This window comes from Symphalangus syndactylus, chromosome X, assembly GCF_028878055.3.
Source record: "Symphalangus syndactylus isolate Jambi chromosome X, NHGRI_mSymSyn1-v2.1_pri, whole genome shotgun sequence".
Classification (NCBI taxonomy): Eukaryota; Metazoa; Chordata; class Mammalia; order Primates; family Hylobatidae; genus Symphalangus; species Symphalangus syndactylus.
The window spans coordinates 94118136-94136526 of NC_072447.2; positions in this window are offsets into that span (position 1 = coordinate 94118136).

The window sequence follows — 18391 nt, forward strand, 5'->3', positions numbered from 1 at the left end:
GACATACACAAGTTTACATAAAAATTATAACTATTAATAACATACACTAAGCCATATTAGAATTATAGGAGTTTCCCATGATTTGGAACATATACCAAATATTAATGCAAATACAGCCCAAAGAACACTAAACACAATTTCATATTTAACAATGCTTTCAGTATGATTTTTATACCAAATATGCCAAATGTCACCATTGCATTAGTGCATTATTGATGTTAAACCCAATTCTTAAGAAAAACTTATAGACAAATGTATTTAATCTTAATTAGTTTTACCGTAAGGTAAGATTCTTATAAACCTTTTATAACTCTTTACAATTTTTTTGTTAAAAAGCATATTATAAGCAGGTTTTTGCTCTAAGAAAAACCTGTTGTGCTTTTACTTTAATGCTTAATTTATAGAAAAACTGAATAATACCCCTTTAACTTTAGCCAAAATGTTCACACACAGAATTAATTTCTTTTACAATTAATTTTTCACAAACCTTCCACAACTTGTTTAAACCTTCAGCTTTGTCTTAAAACAATTTTTAACCCTTTAATTTAGGCAGAAAAAAAATCCACATTCCCATCACGTCTTATAATCTTTTACCAAAAGTATTAATACATTCTACTTCCCTTACACACTTCATGTGTAGAACTGTTTTTTCAGTAGTCTCAAATACATGTTACAATGTTAACTCTCAGTGACTTTTACTTTTGGTGAAAACCTTGGTAAATTTGGGATTTTAATTATGTACTAGGTGTGGAGCCTAGCCTAGGACACACCAGGCAGAAGTGCAGGTAAGGGTCTTTCTAATTCCACATGTCCCAGGTCTTACCCAGCTGTAAAGCAGGAAAGTTGTACAGTTGAGTCATAGCGGCATTTTATGAAGAATTTTCTTTGCATAGTTAGAGGGCATGGCTAATTCCACATGTCCCCAGGCCTTATCTAGAATCTAATGCTTCAAGGTAGGTAAATTAAACAATTTTCAAAAGTCAAAGAAGCAGTTTGTGACCTTAAATCATTTAGTAAATTTAATATCTGACCTATGTAATTTAGACCAAATGTTTATATTTTTGAAGATATTTTTATTTTACCAATAATCTTTAAAACTATCTTTATTTCCAAAAGATTATTAAAGTGATGTGAACTAAAAGGCATTACGCTTTTTACTTTTCTGGCAAAATATCTGATTTAACCACTTATTATTTTTAAACCAATTAAAGCTTTTTTTATATTACATACACAACACATATAAATATACAAACAGACAGAAGATAAAGGACTCATTTATTCTCTAAGACAGGAATTGGACTCTGAACTCAGGACACCATTGTGAAAAGAGAAAGGATGGCCATAGGTTTACAAGGTCAAGCTCCCAAGGACATACAAGACAAGAAGGAGACCTCATCCAGATTTTTTCAGGTAATTGCAATGAAGTTTGTAACTGAGCAATCTGCTGGGTTGTCTTGAAAAGCGGGCTTACAAGTGCCCTAAGCCTGTGTTCTATTCTAAGGTACCCCTCTCCATTACAGAACACGGAAAGACACACAAAGCACACCAAATACACTACAGTTAATCACAACTTTACAGAGAAGATAAACAGTGATTTTTACCATTCATTCAACCAGTTTGCACAGAGAGAGAGAGAGAGGAGAGCATTGCCTGAGGCAAGATGGGGAAGGGGAGGCACTCAGAGAGGCCAGAGGAAGACCCATTCATTACAGTCAACACTGAAAAGTTCAGGCGGCTGCTTGTCATTTGTGAAGGGATCTTTTCCAGCAGTCACATCAGCTCTAAAATTTCCCCTTTTTTGGGAGGAAAAAGCTCCTTATGTCCCATGATCCTGTGCATGCCTAATCCTGTCACCCACAACTGTCAGCAAAGAGTACAAGGCAGATTATTCTAAAGAGAATAGCAGTTAACATCCCGCAGTGCCAAACCCAATCTTAGCCAAGAGAGATTTTACCAAGTGGGACTTTACTGAGAGGGTCCCCTTATGCCCTAAATCTTAGAAGGGACTCTAATCCTCCTAAGTGGGGCCTCCAACCCAAGGCCCTTCAAGCATCCTTGCCTTTTATTAAGAGGGCCCTCTAACTCAGTCTATCCTAGGAGACACTCTAACTCCCCTAAGTTGGGCCTCAAACCCAATCCCATTCTTTAGCTGGATATATGCACCCCACTTACCCAAAGTTGGACAATCAGTGCTGCAGTCTATTTCCTTTGAGTGGGAGGGGTCTCCTCAGTATTGTTGCTTCGTGGTCACCAGAAAGATGTTACAGGAAAGGGATGTTGATCCAGACCCTAAGAAAGGGTTCTTGGACTTCATGCAACAAAGAATTCAGGGCAAGTTTGTAGAGTAAAGTGAAAGCAAGTTTATTAGGAAAGTTAAGGAATAAAAAATGGCTACTCCATACACAGAGCAGTCCCAAGGGCTACTGGTTGCCCATTTTTATGGTTATGGTTATTTCTTGATGATATGCTAAACAAGGGGAGGGTTATTCATGCCTCCCCTTTCTAAACCATACAGGTAACTTCGTGACGTTGCCATGGCATTTGTAAACTGCCATAGCAATGGTGGGAGTGTAGCAGTGAGGATGGCTAGAGGTAACTCTTGTGGCCACCTTGGTTTTGGTGGGATTTAGCTGGCTTCCTTACTGCAGCCTGTTTTATCAGCAAGGTCTTTATGACCTGTATCTTGTGCCAAACTCCTATCTCATCCTGTGACAAAATGCCTTAACCATCTGGAAATGCAGCCCTGTAGGTTTCAGCTTCATTGTACCTAGCTCCTATTCAAGATGGTATTGCTATGGTGTTCCTATTCAAGATGGTTCATAGGCCTCTGACACAGGTCTACATTAACCTAAAATCTAGTGTCTGTCTACTCTACTACACTGTTATGACACAGGAAGTAAAGGACTAACCTCATTTTCTGTAGGTTGTGAATGTGAACCTTGCATAGGACAAAATACTTTCACTGCATAGACATTTTTAAAAAATTTATCTATTTATTTATTCACTCATTCTTTTCATTTTTTAATCATCCTATAGAAAAAGCTTCCCTTTTTACCTCTGAAGATTAATTGAAAATCATTGGCAAAAGGGAGATTCATAGAAGAAAATGTGTACAAATTTATGTGTTTATAGTTTTATAAGAAATGAGAGGCTTCAGACTGAAGACCCAAAGACACAGGGGAAGTTGTCCATTTTTGTGCATAGGTGTAGACATGGAGAAATATGATTAGATAATCTTAACAGACTGAAAGGGGAAACCCAGCAATTTATGTCCATTTACATGCTTTTTAGTCTCTCTATGCAGTATTCTTTCTTTCTGTATGTGGGGCAGAATTTTTTCTGGAGGGAGAGTGTTATTACCTGCAACCTAACACTATAGCTTAGATCATGTCCTTATGACCAGTTTTTACAAAGAAAGGCAGAAGGAGAGTTAGAGTAATATTTTTAGGCTTTATGGCTAGCTTTGGGGAAAAAAGATTCTGGTTTCTAAGACTTGCATTGAAGAAGAGGGATTCTAGTTTCTATTTCTAGCCTCGGGCAAGAATGAGGGGGTCAAAGACAGGAGGGCAGAAAAAATCAGAGAGAAAAATTTGCTTCTGAAGCTATTTCTGGGGACTTCATCTTGGAGTATGGTTTATCAAGTCCCAATAATCCATTTATCTACCAATTTATTGCATAAGCATAGTATGTTCTAGTGTGGAAGATTTCAATAACTTGGTTTAGCTAGGAAAACCTTGGGTCACATACACTACTATTAATTTTTTTAATAAAATAGATTAAAAACAGAATGTTTCTGGTTGAAACTCAGGTTTGAGTGGCTTAGAATAATTTATTCAATATAGTTATAAGTACATGTCAAAGTATTGTTTCAAATTTGTAAGAAGGGAGACCTAAAACAGGTCCAGGTCAATTCATAGAGAGTAGAAGGATGGCTACAAGAAGCTAGGAAGGGTTGTCAGGGATTGGAGGAGAGTTGGGGATGTTTAATGGTACAGAAAAATAGAAAGGATAAATAAGACCGAATATTTAATAGTATAACAGGGTGATGATAGTCAATAATAATTTTACATTTTAAAATAACTTAAAGGTTGTAGTTGGATTGTTTTTTAACTCAAAAGATAAATGCTTCAGGAGATAGATACCCCATTCTCCATGATAGGCTCATTTCACATTGCATGCCTGTATCAAATCATCTTATGTACCCTATAAATATATACACCTCAAATGTACCCATAAAAATTACAAATAAGAAAAAAAGAGGTCAATTCAAATATAACCTCCAACTAGAACATTTCCATAGAAAAATACAATTATTAGAAAATTATTGTTAAGGCAGGTGTGGGAGCTAAAACCTGTAATCCCAATACTTTGGAAGGCTGAGGTAGGAAGATGGCTTGAGCACAGTAATTAGCCTGGGAAACACAGTGAGACCCTGTCTCTAAATTTTTAAAAAATATAACCAAGCAATTTGGTACATGCCTATGGTTTCAGCTACTTAAGAGACTGAGGCAGGAGAATCTCTTGAACCCAGGAGGTCAAGGCTACAGTGAGCTGTGATTGCACCATGGCACTCCAGCCTGGATAACAAAGTAAAAGCCTGTCTTAAAAAAGAAAGAAAAAAAAACATTGTTATTTATTATTGCTATAATAAATTGGATGCAAGGAAAATAATTTCCATTTAGCTATTATTTGACATCTTACTGAAATTAAGCTGATGGCCAGTTGAAGAAAGAACCAACAAAATTGCCCAATATATTCCAGGGCCTGAGGCAAGAGTATACATGGAGGTTTACAAACAATATGAATAAATATTTACAAGTTATAAATTAAGCTAACTGTTTAGCAAAATATCTTCTTGACAAAATATAGTTTCATAAAGACCTGGAAGATCAGATTCTGGCTCAGAACTCTCAGATTCTTTAGAATTATGTATCGTATGTGGCAATTCCAGGAGAACCATCCATAATCTGTCTCTCATCTCTTCCCATCCCTGTTTTTTGTGAACTATACATCAAGGAGTCTTGAATGCAGGTGTGTTGACACCTCAGTTTGCATGTCAAAGCTATGTCCACACTTTCACCTTTGCATTCAGCTACCTCTTGGCTAGACCTCAAACCTGGGGTTATACGCACTACCAGATTTTCTACCTTAGTTGGATGGATCCAGGGAAAAAGCTCAGGTAAGTTTTAAGCTCAGAGCCATTTGGGCAGAGAATGTCTTGGATTTCATATTTAGAGGAGGAAAGGGTTTTCTCTATTGCTCTACTCTCTGAGAGTTTGATAACTGCATCTATGAAATAACCTGAAAGAGACAAATTAACAGCAGAAAAGGCATACAAATGTATTTTATGCACAGGGGCATCACAGCAAAAAAAAAAAATGAAAATCCCAAAATCCAGTGAGATGTAGAAGCTTATATATACTCTTCGTAGGGGAGAGGAGATATAGGGAGCTTAGAGGAGAATATATGATTTGGGAAAAGATGAATGGAGCTTTAGGAGAATATATTGAGAGAGGAGAAAAGAAAAAACTGGTCAGGCAGACAGTTAGGGTGGGTCCTTAGTTGAATTCCTTCAAACAAAAACACAGCCCGAAAAATCAAGTTGCAGGAACACATAAAGGAACTTGCCGAGGGGGCTTGGCTAAGACATCCCCACAGCCACATAGATGAGAAAGTCTATAGAGGAGACTTGTGAAGTCATGCCAACAATGGAAAATTCCATCCCCTGACACGTTTGCAGTAACGGGAACAAAGGAACATGGAATAACTCAAGCTAAGGGCCTGCATGCACACTAGGAGGATGGGGCGGAAATACCGGAAATGTGCACCTTATGCAAATGAGATGCCCAGCCCCTCTGTTGGTTTCTTATAAAAGCCTCTATATCCAAAGTGTGAATCAGCAACCCATTTTTCTGGGACCCCTCTCTGTACCAGGGAGCTATTCTCTTTCATCTATTAAATTTCTGCTCTAAACCTCACCCTTTGTGTGTCCACGTCCTTGATCTCCACGGCTGTGAGATATTGAACCCTGGGTGTTACCCCAGACAACGAGGCTGCTTCAATATGATAGTTTGCATCAGTTTATCTGAGTGTGATGCCAACTTCTAGTTTTACTCTCCTGTGATGAGTTAATCTTCCCTGTTTAACAAAACCCCTGGGGAGAGAATGGGTGACAATTGAGTATTTATTGGAGGATTTGTCTCTGGACAGACAAGGCTTCTTCCCGCTACTACTGCCCCCAAAGTACCCTCAGTTCAAAGTAAGCAGCATACAAAAATGACATATTTTTGTGACATTTCCTGACTTCTTTATAGTAGAGAGTGGTCTAAGAAACAGGTAGAGGCTAGAGACCCAGGTGCACATGTTCACCTGACCTGTGGTCTCTTCATGCCGTGGAAAGTGATGTAGCCATAAAATATACAGAGTGGGTTCTTCTAAAGCAGGGCTGAGGACATAGCACCCCAAAATATGACTGCAGGAGACCAAAGCATGCAACCCCAAAATATACATTGATAAATAAAAATAAAATTATATACCCCTAACTGACTAAACAGACTCCCTCTTGGCCACAGAAACCCCAGAGAAACCTTGGAAGCTGAGCTCCTAGCCATGACAGGATGGGAGATTAGATACACTTCATTATACCCCTTCCTTTGCTAACAGCCATTAGGCTTTCTTCCCTAAGAATTAAACAGAAACTAGCCCTTTCAAAAAACTACTAGCTTATATTTCCAGGTACAGAACAATGACAAGATTAGATTAATCATTTCTTCATCTTTCCCTGAGACTAGATGAGATTAATCATTCTTACACCTCTCTGTGAGAAGTCTACTTCCCCTGATCCCTTTTTCTTCAAATGTTCACCTTATCTTAGGTAAAATGTGGGTTTACTGGACACTAACTAAAGTCTTACAAGTATGTAATCATTTTTTCTCACTGCTGCCCCCTGCTTTGAAAAATAACGTATAAATGCAAAACCTCCTGAGAATGTCTTTTGGAAAAACAGCCACCAATGCTTCTGTAACTTGCGTTTTTCCTAGGTGCAGCCTCAAGCTGGCTTAATAAACATTCATTTGAGGCTCGTGCCTCTATCACTTATTTTGGTTGTCAACCTCTTTGCCATCTTGATTATTATTTTCATCTGCTTATTTTGAGAAACTGCAGACACAGTAGTAGATCTGAAAAGCTGCCCTTTTATGAAAAAAAATTTACATCTATAAACAGAATTGTTACTAGTAAGAGTATCTATCAAGAAGTGAGCTCCTCTAAGACAATCTTTATTACCTAAAGGACTTTTATCTGCACAAAAAGGCAACCTTTGTTTGCCATACATTCCTCTTCTAACCCTCCTAAAATTTGTCGCCACCACTCTCAGAAGCCGCATGCCCCTTCGTTTTTCTATAGCTCAGGATGCTATACAAGTCCTGATCATCTGTCCTTTCTTTAAATTTCATATTTCTGTGGGATTCTTGTGAATGTGCATGTAATTAAAAAGGTATTTTTTTCTCTTCATCGGTCTTATGCTAATTTAATTTATAGCCAAGCCAAATAACTTAAATGGGTGGAGGCATGCTATTTTTTTCCTTCACTACAGGGCCCAGGGCATGGGACTTTCTCTGTGGGGCCTAACAGAGGTACCAAGCAACTAATTTTGTTACCAGAAAAGGGTGCTGATTCAGATGCCAAGAGAGGGTTCTTGGATCTCGTGCAAGAAAGAATTCAGGGCAAGTTTGCAGAGTAAAGTGAAAGCAAGTTTATTAGGAAAATAAAGGAATAAAGAATGGCTACTCCAGGGTTGCTGGTTGTCCATTTTTGTGGTTATTGTTTGATTACATACTAAACAAGCGGTACATTTTTCAGGAGTTTCTGGGAAAGGGGTGGGCATTTGCCTGGAGTTGAGGGTTCCTCCTCTTTTTAGTCCATGTCGGGTAACTTTCTGATGTCGCCATGGCATTTGTAAACTGCCATGGCACTGGTGGGGTAGCAGTGAGGATGACCAGAGGTCACTCTCTTGGCCATCTTGGTTTTTTTGGGTTTTAGCCAGCTTCTTTACTGCAACCTGTTTTATCATCAAGGTCTTTATTACCTGTATTTTGTGCTGACCTCCTATCTCATCCTGGGACTTAGAATGCCTAACCATCTAGGAATGCAGCCCAGTAGGTCTTAGCCTTATTTTACCCAGCCCCTATTCAAGATGGGGTTGCTCTGGTTTAATAGCCTTTGACAATTTCCTAGAAAAGCCCTTAATCACATCAAATTGTATCCAAAAATTGCTTAAGCATTTTATACAAAATAGTTGTTCATTTTTCAGAGTTTGTAAATTATACTATACAAAAATATTCTTTTACATGCTAGATTTATAATAATGTTATTTATTGGAGGAGTGGTAGCCTTCATTCTCTCCCCTTCAACATACACATGCAAAATTATGAATGCACCTAGTAGGCTTTGTGAGAATTCCCATAATGAACAACTTTAAAACTACTGTTCCGTTATAAAGGGTATAAACTTTGAAAATCTGCCCTGAATTCAAATGTAGTTCAGTGATTGTCTTTTTTTGCAAACTCGGACAAGTTATTTAACCTCTTGGAATTCAATTTCATTGTTTATCACACAGGAATAGTTTTAAATGCTTTTCAACATTTCAGGAGAACAAAAAGATTGTGCAGATTTGCTTTCAGTTACCAGGTATCCACTTCCTGAGAATTTAAGTAATACAAGGATTCAAGTTATAGAGCGCAGTGATTTGAGAACATTTGAGAGGAGATTCTATAAAGGAAAACAAGTTCCATAAATTGAAATGGCAAAGAATAGACTCCAGTGTATGTATCGAGGTCTGTGAAAGACCAGGGTGGAAATCTGGTTAACATTACCTGGTAGTCTAATTATATTTATGTAGCTGGCATGCTTTAATTGGATTTGAGAATGTATGTATTCTGTAATAGATGTTAAGTACCCTTTTAAGGACAAAAGTGGTAAGCATATATGAATCCTAAGGACTAAATTTAGGCTTTAATTTTGTCATGAGAGATAATGAGAAAGATCACCTGAAAAACAAGACAATTAGGTTATATTTTTTAAGAATTAGTAGACAATGGCTTTCAATGTCACCATCTATTTTTACTAATCCTTTTACAGTTCATAGAGAAGAGTTGAGAGTAAGGGTGAGAAAAAAATGTATGTGACTCAAAACAAAAGAACAAAGACAGCAGTGAAACCAGCAAAATATGGACAAATGCTGACTTTGAAATAAAAACATAGTATTTATAAAGAGCTGGGGTTGGTGGATGTACGACATAATTTGAAGAAGCTATTCATGTCATCCTCTGCTCCAAAAAATTTGAAATTTTCCAAGAGAAACACAATCATTCAGATTGACATAGTCCTCTTTAAGGAGATTGAGGGGTGAGGATCACTTAAAGCTAGGAGTTCAAGACCTACCTGGGCAAGAAAGTGAGACTTCATCTTCACAAAAAGTAAAAAGAAAATAAATTAGCCAGGTGCAGTGGCATGTGCCTGTAGTCCCAGATCCTGGAGAGGCTGAGGTAAGAGAATTGCTTGAGCTCAAGAGTTTAAGGGTGCAGTGAGCTATGATCACACTACTGAACTCCAGCCTAGGTGACAAAGTGAGTCTCTGTCTCTAAAATCAGCATCATCACCATCATCATCATCATCATCATGATAAATAAAAAGCCTAGCTCTGTATATGGTAAAAAATTAGCTTCCCTGACCCTTTGTATATAAAATTATATAATATTTTCAGCTACAATTGAATATAGTTGTATATTATAAATATTGCATACATGTTACGTATTTTGAATATTTTATAAATATTGTATGCATGTATTAAGTCAGATTAATTATCAAGCTACAAGTAAAGTCAGTGGATTAAAACAGAAAGTTGTTTGGGGGGAGGTTTTACTTCATTTGCATTGCTATAAAAGAATATATGAGGCTAGAAAATTTACAAAGAGGTTTATTTGGCTTATGGTTCTGCAGGCAGTACAAGAAACATGGCACCAGCATCTGCTTCTGGTGAGGGACCCAGGGAGCTTTCAATTATGGAAGACGGAAAGAGGAGCAGGCATGTCACATGGCAAGAGGGAGCAAGGGAGAGGAGGTGCCAGGATCTTTTTAACAATCAATTCTTGCACAAACTATGAACTCACTTGTTACTGTGAGGATGGCGCCAAGTAATTCATGAGGGATCTGCCCCGATAACCCAAATACTTCCCCCTAAGCCCCACCTTTAACATTTTGGATTAAATTTTTACATGAAACTTGGAAGGGATAAATATCTGAACTATATCAGAGTGAAAGGTCTGAGAAGGAAGAGCCTGCAGTTGGTAAGGCTGGTTTGGCTGAGTTAACTCTGGCCAATTAAGAGTTCTAGGTAGTTGAAAAGTACTTGTGGCCTGAAGAGCAGTCAAAAGAAGGAACATAAATATATGCTTAAATATATGCTTAGGTGGATGGTGAAAGAAAGGTTATTACTATGAGTCAAAACTATCAGAAAAAAGAGAGAAAAGGCATCACAAACAAACCAACCTTTCATCAAGTATATTCTTGATATGATTTGGGTGTGTCCCCACCCAAATCTTATCTTGAATTGTAGCTCCCATAATTCACACGTGTCATGGGAGGGACCTGGTGGGAGATAATTGATTCATGGGGGTAGTTCTTTCCCGTGCTATTCTCCTAATAGTAAATAAGTCTCATGAGATCAAATGGTTTTACAAAGAAGAGTTCTCCTGCACACACTCTCTCTTGCCTGCCACCATGTAAGATGTCCCTTTGCTCTTCCTTTGTCTTCTGCCATGATTGTGATGCCACCCCAGCCATGTGGAACTGTGAGTTCTTCAAACCTTTTTTTCTTTATCAATTACCCAGTCTCAGGTATGTCTTCATTAGCAGTATGAAAACAGACTAATACAATTCTTCTTAGCCTTTCAAGTAGCCCTTTTTGCTACTTTACAATGCAAGGGAGTTTTAGTGTATAATGATTCATCTACCTTGAATTTTCCCTTTTAATGTCACAAAATATTTTACTAAAAGAAACTTTAGAAGTCACCATTTAAAAATTTTATTGTCTATGACATAGTATGTTAATTGATTTTTTGCCTTTGCTTAGTTATCTACCATGTGCAAAGTACTTTTATACATACATTATTTATTTTGACCCTTATGTAAATTATATGTAAGGTTCATACAATTAGGAATTCTAGGAGTTTTCGTATATCCAAGTTACATAAATGCCCAGTGCCTAAAAGACGGCTTTTCTCTTTTATGTCAAAACACAAGATCTTATGCTGTTTGACTTCAAGAGATGTTTTTTGTTTGCTTGCTGTTAACTCGAGTTTATTCCAGAAATATTAATGGGACTCTCCATAGAATATTTAACTACTTAATAAATCCATCTTGGGTGTCCCTTGACACCCTAGCCAAACTTTACACTTGTGCAGGTCACACTTATGCATTGAAAGCTGTTTTCCACAAGCTACTGTGAGTCTTCCTTATATATCTTCACTGCAAATGTGGGCTGGCACTCTCCCCTCAGTTTTCTACAGCAAAGGCCAAGATCTATTTGTAATTTTAAATGAGATTTTTACTGAAGTCTTTGTTGTAATAGAATGGAATCATGACACATAGAAATTTAAAACTGAATAGGCCTTTCTTAGAGTCTACAGACCTAACAACCTTAACTACCTCATCTTTATCTCTTGTGAATACCCTTGAGCAAGTCTCCCCTGCCTCAAGTCTTGCTCTCTGCAACTGTAAATTCCAAAGAAAGTTAAGCTAATTTTGAAAATTGCAATTATTATTATGCAAAGCAATTTAGCTTTATTTTCCCATGTCATATTAGAATCTAGATTTAGCTTGGTACAAACAAAAGATGCAGTAAATGATTCTCCATTACAAAGGACAGCAATCTACCATCTAGAGTAATTTGCCTTTATATCCACAGAACAAACATTGGCAGGAATTTTTTAAATAGCAGTTTTTCCTCTCTACTAGCAGGTAACTTAAAAAAAAAATGTGGTTCAGTTTCAGCTACAGTATCTTGCAATACTCTGTTACATTTGCTTAACAAATAAACAACTTATAAGAATGTAATTTACCTTAATTTAATTCAACAAAAATTTATTGAATATCCAAATTATGAAACTAACACATGGTAAAACTGAAACAAGAACTAGGTCTTCTGATTCTTCATCCAGATATCTTTTTTTTTTCCACCCTACCTTGACAGTTAAAATAAAAATACTGTTTTCAACATAATAATTCAATCGTCCATTTGACTATTCCAATTGACCTATGTTGCCAACTAAGTTATATTCTGCTGAATATATTTTCACATGTGTATTTGTCTTCTGTATATCCTCTTTGGTAAAATGCCTCTGTGTGTCTTTGGCCCATTTTCTAATTGGATTGTTCGGCCTACTTCTGTGGGTTGTGCTTCTACTGGAAGTCAAATTTTTGGAGCCTTTATGGTGTTTCTTTATTCTGGTTAAATTATCTGGTGTTGCTGAGGCTTCCAGTTGTTCTTTGCTGATGCTGCCTGACAGACTAAAGCAGACTAATCAGACAGGGCAGTCTGGTACCTCTAGGAGGGGGAAGGAAGCCTCCAGCCTACGCTGCAGAAGAGTGCTTCTCTGTCTGAGTGCTTATTATTTCAGGATTCTTTTTGTATGGAACAGAAACCACTTCTGAGTATGGGTGGCTTGTTGAGGCAGGATCGATCCCCTTATCCCCTTTGTCAGTTCCATAAGCCTGTCTCTGTCTCTGTATCTCCAAGCAGGGGTAAAATATCTCAGGCACAATGATAATGATAATGACTACAATGAGAAAGGAGGGCATTTCCCTGGCAGCTTATTGTCCCTATTGATCCTCCTTGTAGGTGGTGCAATCTGGCCTTCTTGTTTGGACTCCCATTCAGTCCAGGGGAGTAGTTAGCCTACCTGGTCTGTCCTTTCTTGCTTGGTTTGGTGTCAGGAAATGCTGGCCTGTATGCTTCTCTTCAGTTGGTTTTGTAGAGGGGGAACACAAGAAGCCCTGCCCCTATGTTCTTCCAGTTCTAGGTCCCAAACAAGTTCACACTTCTCTTAGCATCTTTCAGAGTTCTCCTTTGTTTGTCTCGTCTGTTAATTCCAGGATTTATAGTTGTACTCAGCAGGGAGGAGGAGGACAAGAGGAGCTATGCTATCTTATCTAGACAGGAAATCCTATACAGTACTTTACTTCTCAAACAATGTTTGCCTCATTATTCCAAATTTTTAATAGGTGTTTATTGACATCCTAAAATTATATAGTTCTGGTAACTTTTTACTGGGAATCTGACAGTATATTACTCTTGTCACTGTCTTTTGTTTCATTGCCTTCCATGGCCTATTAATTTACTAAACTTTAAATATATATGTATACATAAATATATACACATATATACATAAATATATACATATATATACATATAATATGTATATGTTTTGTTTATTGTGATCAAGTTCAAAACCTGCCTGTTTTTGAAACTTGTCCATGAGTCACACAGATTCCTAGATTCCTATAAAATCCCACAGATTCCTATCTCCTTTGTATATCCAAAAATTAATTATAGCTAGTCTTATAATAAGTGTTAATCTTACCTTCCTTATTCTTAAGAATGGTCATCTTTCTAGAGCAGCGTTTCTCACCTGGGAATTATTTTGCTTCTTCCCCACCCCACCCCCACAATATCCAGGAGATATTTAGAGATTTTTGGAGGTTGATTTTTTTTCTAACTTTGAGCCTGGTGCTAGTGCATCTAGTGTGTTAAGGTCAGTGAGGCTGATAAATGTCTTACTATACAAAGGACAGGCCCCCACAATAAAGAATTACCTGCTCCAGAATTTTAAAAGTGCTGAGGTTGAGAAACCCTGTTCCATTTGCTAGTACAATACTTCTCCATTGTTTGTCAGAAACAAACAAGAAAACTACCTTAGTAACCCCATTTTTCTATGGAATAGAAAATGTGTTACTTTTTTTTCAGTATTTTCTTTCTCCATTCTCCCTGTTCTAAAGGGCTAAATCTTTCTACTTAGCCCTTTAGACACGCGAATATAATATTTTACTTTCCCTTCCCCAGACACTCCCCACAGGGCAAGTTCATCTATCTATGCCTCCAACATGAAACGCCTACCCACCAGGAGGTTGCTTTGAGAGATAACAATCAATTTTTAGAACAAATAATGTGTTCTACAGAAGTCACACCCACCAGGAAGTTGCCTCAAAAGATGACAGTCCCTAACAGGGACATAGATGAAGCTGGAAACCATCATTCTCAGTAAACTATCTCAAGGACAGAAAACCAAACACCGCATGTTCTCACTCATAGGTGGGAATTGAACAATGAGAACACATGGACACAGGTAGGGGAACATCACACACCGGGGCCTGTTGTGGGCTGGGGGGAGGGGGGAGGGATAGCATTAGGAGATATACCTAATGTAAATGATGAGTTAATGGGTGCAGCACACCAACATGGCACATGTATACATGTGTAACAAGTTGGGCACATGTACCCTAGAACTTAAAGTATAATAATAAAAAATTTAAAAACGAAAAGATAACAGGCAAAAGCATGCCTGCTACTATCTCTCCCCTGGAGAGATTTTGGTGACCTTTACAGCCTATTTCTGCCCATGAAGATGCCAGCTTGACTGCCCAGTACATAATGCACCAAAGTAGCATGCAGATTCCCCAACCTTGCTCACTTCCTCTCCTGACTTTTAAAAATTTCCATGTTCTGCTTCAAAAGTGAAGTGGTATCCTTAAAGGCAAGAAATCTGTACTTCTTCCCCTAAACTAGCTTTGGAATAAGTTACTTTCTTTGTACAAGACCTCTCTCTTGTTAATTAGACAGCACTGAGTGTCTAGACCTGCTTTCAGTTCCAAATCAACTTGTTTTTCCTAATAGGCAAAAACTATTTACAGTCCCACATTTTCAAAGGCAGTCTGGACATCTCCACTTGACTGTTTTCAAATTTGCCAAACTAATTATGTGCAAAACAAAACTTACTACTTTCCCCAATTTTTTACCCATTTTAAAAGAGTTAACTTTATCATAATCTCCTTAGTCTTTTAAATTAGAAATTAGAGAGCCAAATTCGAATTATCTTGTCTCTAAAGCCTCACATTTAATTAGCTAATAAAATTGGTCGTTTTATGACACAACTATAAAGCAATTTTAATTGCCCTTTGAAGTTTTTGACCTAAATATATAGGGCCTTTGCACATGCCCTTTCTTGTTCATAAAATTTTACTTCCACCAACTTTCTTAGCATAAAATTTTCCAACTATCGATTTAAGAATCAGATCGAGTACAATGTGTATAGGACCATTCTTGGACTCCTCTTCTTCTGAGCTTTCACAGCATTCCTATAACGCACTTCATGTTTTATTTATTCCAACATCTCCCATGCTAAGAAGTAAGATTCTGGGGAAAAAAAAACATAATTATTATTCATCTTTGTATCTCTAGTACCTACTGTGGTGCCCAGAAAAAGGATGCTGACTGAGTAAATGAATTAACAGGTAGGTAATTGGACATATGTATGAATGTAGACGAATTAACACAATTCAAATTGGAGTTTATAGTAGACTCTTTTGTCAATGCCAATGTTAAAAAGCCTTCTGAATTGCATTTGCTATCACAAAAAAATACGTAAAATATACATTAAAAATAGATGTAATAAAGTTAAAATATTGTTTCAATATATTGAAATTTCCATCAAAGTATAAACTTCGTGAATTTTCATCTGTCAAATGTGCCCTAAGATGTTTCTCTAATCACATATGAACAAACACTACACTATATAGGCCACTCACAATAAGATTCATAAATAAATAAGTAATGGATATTTTAAAATTGTAAATTTTTACACATCAAATTCAACTCAAGCAGAGGTAGTCATGACTACAGAATTTGACATAAACTAATATTAATAATTTCTGTTTGCTACTACAAATGTGTTGAATGTATTCTTCTTATAGAGTGATTAAAGATAACTTTTGGTTTTATTTAATGTTCTTAAAAGGTTAATCGTGATACATTTTATATAATACATATTTTCTATATATTTTTTCTAAAATTATGTTAAGGCAGCCTAGTGATCTGCTAATGTATTAATGTTTATACTTTAAATAATATGAGTGCTGCTTTTCCCATATCTAAATGTTAGAAATGTGCATTCGGGAAAAGGAAAAAATGTCCATAATTTACTCCTCAAATTTATATCCCATTTTATTGTCTCCTTAGCCATAAAGTGATCTGCGACCTATTTTTCAGAAAACATTATATTCTCCTTAGTGAAAGGGACATAATTTGAACTATAATAAGAAAATAGAAACAATTGTAAATCATTTTCAGATTATAAAAGTTTACTAATGCTAGCCTATGGTTGCCAGCATTCAGACCATTTGTTTACTCATACTCTTTACATTGGATGGTAGGTAGGAAAAAAAAGACTTAAAATTAAAACTTGCCATTTATCTTTGTTACTAATCTTCTAAAAGTGTTTCTGAAAGAAAATATCAATATATTTAATTAAGATAAGTTTCAAATTACCTATTAAATTTAGTCATTCCTATGTCCTAAACCATGCCTAATGAATTGAGAATAACAAAAATGAAGAAATTCAGAAAATGCCACCATAAAATATGATGATTTGGTATGTTTATTACTTTGAACTAAGTTCACTTGGGGAACAGGTAATGCAGAGCTCCGCTTGTCTACTTAAAGATAGATTTTCCAAAAAGAACTTGATTGTCGTGAATCTCCTCCACGGAAATCTTGTCAACCAGGGAAGATAAATTTGGATCAAAGGAGACAAGACTATAGTGACTTCAGGCCTAGACAGACTCTCACTTGTTCTTCTGAGAGCTGCTTCAAGAGAGGTTTTATTACCTGAGAGACTTTTTATTCACATAACAAGACAACTTTTATTCACCATGCATTTCCTTCCCTTATCCTCCCATAACTTGTTGACACCACCACCCAGAATCACCAAGCCCCTATACTTCTCTGTAGGTCAAGATGCTATATGAATATCAGTGATCTGACCCTTGAGTCTCATATTTTGTAAGACATCAATGCAGAGATATGTAATTAAATATGTTTTTTCTCCTGTTAATCTGTCTTATGTCAATTTAACTCATAGTCTAGTCATACTTATTTTTTGTAGCTATTTCTGTAATGATTAACCATCCCAACTCTTCGTCCATCTTCTCACCACCCTTCTAAGTCTCTGGTAACCATCCTATACTCTATCTTCTTGAATTCAATTGCTTTGGGTTTTAGGTCCTACAAGTAAGTGAGAACATGTGACTATCTTTATGGGTCTGGCTTATTTCAATTAACATAATGATTTCCAGTCTCATCCAAGTCTTTGCAAATAACAGGATAGAATCTTAAACATTTTTATGGCTGAATAGTACTCCATTGTGTATATGTACTCCATTTTCCTTATCCATTTGTTTGCTGATAGGTATTTAGGTTGTTTCCAAATCATGGCTATTGTGAATACTGCTGTAATAAACATGGGAGTGCAGATAATTCTTTGATATACTGACTTTTTTTCTTTGAATATATACCTAGAAGTGGGATTGCTGAATGATATAGTAGCTCTATTTTTAATTTTTCTAGTAATATTGAAACTGTTCTTCATAGTGATTGTATTAATTTCCATTTACACCAACAGTGTGCAAGTGATCCCTTTTCTTCACTTCCTCACCAGCATGTGTTATTGCCCATCTTTTGGATATAAACCATATTAACTGGAGTGAGATTATATTGCATTATAGTTTTGATTGCCATTTCTCTGATGATCAGTGATGTTGAGTGAGTTATTGTATGCCTCTGTGCCATTTGTATGTCTTTTTCTGGGAAATGTCTATTCAAATATTTGGCCTAATTTTAAATTTGATTAACAGATTTTATCCTATTTAGTAGTTTGAGCTCCTTATGTATTTTGGTTATTAATCTATTGTCAGATAGTTTGCAAATATTTTCTCTCATTCTGTGGATTGTCTCTTCACTTTGTTAATTGTTTCCTTTTCTGTACAGGAGCTTTTAACTTGATGTGATTTTATTTGTTCATTTTTCCTTTTGTTGCTTGTGTATGTGGGGTATTACTCAAAAAAATCTTTGCTGAGTCCAATGTCCTGGAGAGATTCCCCAATGTTTTTTACAGTAGATTAATGCTTTGAGGTCTTAAATTTAATTCTTTCATTTATTTAGATTTGATTTCTGTATTTGATGAGAGACAGGGATTTAGATTTATTCTTTTGAATAGGCTATTTAATTTTCCCAGCACCATTTATTGAAGAGATTGTCATTTCTCCAATGTGTGTTCTTGGC